Here is a 4,761-nt window from a genome sequence, read left to right as displayed (position 1 = left end):
AGAGCAGGAATTCTAGTTCCAAAGCCTATGACTTTAACCACTACTCTAAACTGTGGAACAATTTAGGGTAGTCACTCCTTGCTCACCACAAATATTAGCAGCATGCTTAACTATGAAAGTATTCATCATAAGCTAATAGTTTGGTGCATACCAAGTAATATAATTATGTACATTTGGTAGGGAGTGGGAAGGAACCAAGCCCGTGCAATTTCCTCTTGGTCACGCCTGTGCTAGTTTCAATGATGGCAAAAATAAAACCCCTCTCTCTTCCTTTGTTCTACAAATATTGAACACTAACTGTGTTCCAGGTGCTGAGGTTGAGGAAATAAATAAGACTTATCTCCTATCTGTAAGGAATTGGGAATATATAAAACAAATAGGTGATTTTTTTTTTAAACCATGGATTTATACGCTTAGAAGTTCCTCTGGAGACTACCAGAGGCAAAGTCACAATTTCAGAGAGGAATACAGCGAAGCCTCCAGAGATGAAGTGAGTTTGAAGGTGAGAATTTGTGGAATTCCTGGGACAGGACCTCAGGCCTCTACCGTGTACAACTTTAGTGGTCACACTGAACACGCAGCGCATCCTCTGAGATGCGGGACACCAGCCCTGACCAAGCCCAGATCCCTGCTTCCCGGACCAGTGCTTCTCCAGGGTAGGTGGTCGCATGCGAGAGCCACTCTCCTGGGTTAATAATGCCCATACAACCCAGCTGTCAACCGCACATAAGTCTGTAACATGGTGCTTAATTTACTTTTTGTGGAATCCGTACACAGATACACGCTGATGACTAGCGGTATGCAGAAAAAGATAGGGCTCTAAATTTTTGAACCACAAATGAACAAGCAGAGCAAGTATGGGCAGATATGGGCAGACCATAATTACCTAAAGCGCTTCAAAGACTCAACGTGAATTTTAAATTTCTGCTTTCGGAAATGTCTGACTTGTAAATTTCATGCTTCAGCCATGCCAGTGATAAGAAAAAGAGGCTATGCTCCTTGTCATGGTGTGATGGGTGGTGGTTTCCTGGAGTGAAGAAGATGACATTTTTCACAGATGAAACAATTAGTTAGGCACTCCACCCTATTTTTGTTTCGAACATTACGCAATTAGCTGTTAATCGGTTATTATGTGTGATTCGTGCCCTCTGAAAGAAGAAAAAACAAGGGCACAGGAAGACTGTCTGCAACAATTCACAGGTTTGATGTGCAGCAGGGAGTTTAAATATCAATCCCAAAATGGAAAGCAAGCATTTAGACTTTGTCAAGTGCAAAAAGTAGGTGATTCACAAGAGGAAGAAAAAGTTATTTCAGAGAAAAAAATGAAAGCCGGAGAAAAGAGGTGAGTCCACCGCATTCTTCAAGGTTATGGGGGACACTGTTGAATATCAGCACTTTCAAAAAGCCCAAAATTCAGTTTCAGAGAAAACATTCAGGTAAAGTTAATAAGCATCACAGTAGGCTGCCAATTCCAAAAGCTGTTTAGATTTACTGTGAAGCTGATACTTTTCCTTTACTGGCTGGATTTTTCAAATGGCAATGCCATCTTTACAATGGTGTTTAAACTGCCAAATTGCAGGTAACTTCATCTCATTCTGTTACAATCGTCTCTGAAGCTCAGTTCACATGTGTGGTTGGAGTATTTGGCCATTGGTATAGTATTATTTGAAGAACTGGAAAATACATAAAATCCTAACATCCCTCAATTCATTCATATACCATAAGTTTCATTTTTAGGGAGTATATTTAAGTTATAAGAATTTTTCACTTGTGCCATGGAAATACTCTTAAGGAGAATGGATAAAGAAGATATCAGATATCTGTGTATCTATATCTATATAGATATAGATATCTATATCTGTGTATCTATATCTCTCTATCATCTCTATCTAGATCTATCATATCTATCTATCTATCTATCTATCTATCATCTATCGATCTGTCATCTATCATCTGTCTTACTCAGCCCTAAAAAAAGATGAGATCTTGCCATTTGCAACAACATGAATGGACCTAGAAGGTATTATGCTAAGTGAAATAACTCCGACAGAGAAAGACAAATACTTATATGTGGAATTTCACTTATATGTGGAATCTGAAAAGCAAAACAAATGAACAAACAAACCCAGACCCACGAAGAACAGAGAACAAACTGATGGTTGCCAGAGGGGAGGGTTGGGGGATGGGCAAAATGGGTGAAAGGGAGTGGGAGGTACAGGCTTCCAGTTATAGAATGAATAAGTCACAAGGATGGAACGTACAACATAAAGAACACAGTCAGTGGTATTTAATAGTGTTATATGGTGTCAGACGGTAGCTATACTTACAGTGAGCATAAAATAATGTTTAGATTTGTAAAATCACTATGTTGTACATCTGAAACTAACATTGCATAACACTGTGTTTTAACTACAGTAAAAAAGGAAATATATTAGCCACAGACATTCAATAATATCTAAATATGCTCTAACTTATCAACTACTCTTAAAGAGCACATTCAGAGACAAAAGAAACTAAATTATCCAGAACTTATTTCCTTAGAAATCACCTCTTCACCTTCAACTTATTAATTTAATTTATCTGTCTTTTGTTCCTCCTTTCTTTGTTCCTCCTAGGTTATAATTGTAGGCTTTTTCAGATTAATGTACTATTGAGCGTTTTCATGTAGCTAGTATTCCAAAATAGCAAGAAATTGAATAAAAATGCAAAACTTCACATTGTTGCTCATAGAAAATAACATAAGTCTCTCTTTGGGATTGAATACAATTAAGTGCAATTACTTTCTTCAAGCTGGTATTACTGTACTAAAAATAAACCTTTAGATTCTATACAAACCATTTCTAATTCTTATAATGAGCTTTTCTACTGATACTCCATGGTCTCTTTGGCCTTTGTGTAATTGAAAAGGGCTTATGATGTTCATCTTTAGGCTGTAAGTTTTCCATAGGCATGGACTGTCCAGATTACTGAATTTATACTTTTTCACTTTGATACTGAAAACTTATTAAATGTACATGATTAAAGATCAAACAGGAGAGAAAAATAGATGTCTTACAAACATTTAAAACTGTAGCACAAAGCCCCACTACAAGTAATTTAGGCTGTGAGGATGTTGATATTTTTTCTCTTCATGACAATTAAAGGCAGGTGACCGCGAGGTTGGAGTAACAACTCCACTGTCATTAATGTCCAGATTCTCTTTCCGATGTGCCATGTGCATTGGGTTGCTTTTGTATTAAAGGTCATCTTTTTGGCTTATAGCTAAAAATCTTACGTAGTTTAGGATCAGATATTCTTCCAGATTATGTAATGTGAAATTTCAAAATTCTATGTCCTTATCCCACAAAGAAACACAATAAAATGATACTGAGATAGAAAAGAGTTTGGGAAATGGAGAAGGAAAATGTCCCTCTGAAACGTCCAGATGGATAACCCTGCCTCCAGCATAAAAGAAGAGTCACCCACAATTTGATTTACCATCATTTTGATTTTATTTTATTCTGAAACAACGAGTGATGCTTTTATTTATTTTTTTTAAGTTTATTTATTTCTTTTGAGAGACAGGGAGAGTATGAGTGGAGAGGGACAGAGAGAGAGGGAGGGAGAGAGAGAGAAAGAGAGAGAGAGAGAGAGAGAGAGAGAGAGAGAGAGAGAGAGAATCTCAAGCAGGCTCTGCCGTACTGCCAACACAGAACCTAAAGTGGGGTTCAATCTCACGAACTGCGAGATCATGACCTGAGCTGAAATCAAGAGTCAAACACTTAACCGACTGAGCCACCCAAGAAGAAATGAAAAACAAGAAGAATGTTTTTAAAACAGATAATGTTTTTTATCACATGCCTGAAGCATAGTGAGTCCTAATTTCTTTGAAATGCTCTAGCACATTCTGGTCGGCCCCACCTCATATCTGACCGCATGCCAATTACTTTCTCTCTGCTCTGCTTAGCTGCAGCTACTCTGGTTTCCCAACTGAGGCATGTGGTACAGGCTCTCACCCTAGGATCTCTGGCTGTTTCATTGGTTTATATTGTTCTTCCCTACAGATATCCTGACCTCTCTCCTTCCACTTCCTCTAGGTCATTATCCAAATGTTGCTTTTCAGAGAAACTCTGCCTCACTACCTTGTCTAGAGTTGCAGCCTACCCAAACCCTACGCTTGCTTCTATTTCAATTTTTTTTTAATAGAGCAACAAACAAATTTTCTGAAGCCTGGGATTTTGGTCTTTGTGTTCAGTGTGATAACTCTGGCACTGAGAACAGTTCTTAATTTGGGAACTTCCCAGGGTTTGGGAAAATTGAGCTTTGCTTCAGGGTCTCAGGCAGAGTGCAAGGTGAAGGTGGCATAGCGACCGAGGTTTGTTGCTAAGAGACTACATATTTTGTACTAAAGTGTGCTTTGTCCTTTCTCCCTCTCTTTCCAGATGGGACTATGTATTGATGTTTTATGTTTTCCTCTCAGCTATTGAATATTGTGTGTGGTTAGGGACTGCTTAGATTTATCTTCAGATGGGAAAAATATCCAGATTTATTAGGTATTGGGTGGAGGGATCTGGGTGGAGGGAAGAGATCCACCCAGATCTGGGTGGAGGGAAGAGAAAGCTAGCTTTCTGCTGCCCTTTCCCTTTCCTATATCACCCGACCCAACTTCCACCCCTGTCTACTCAAAAGAAGAGCTAATCTGAGAAGTCAGTTTCTTCAATCAATCAATCAGTCAATCAATCATTTATTTATTTATTTTAATGTTAATTTATTTTTGAGAGA

Source organism: Acinonyx jubatus, chromosome B2, assembly GCF_027475565.1.
Source record: "Acinonyx jubatus isolate Ajub_Pintada_27869175 chromosome B2, VMU_Ajub_asm_v1.0, whole genome shotgun sequence".
Taxonomy (NCBI): domain Eukaryota; kingdom Metazoa; phylum Chordata; class Mammalia; order Carnivora; family Felidae; genus Acinonyx; species Acinonyx jubatus.
This window is presented reverse-complemented; position numbering follows the sequence as displayed.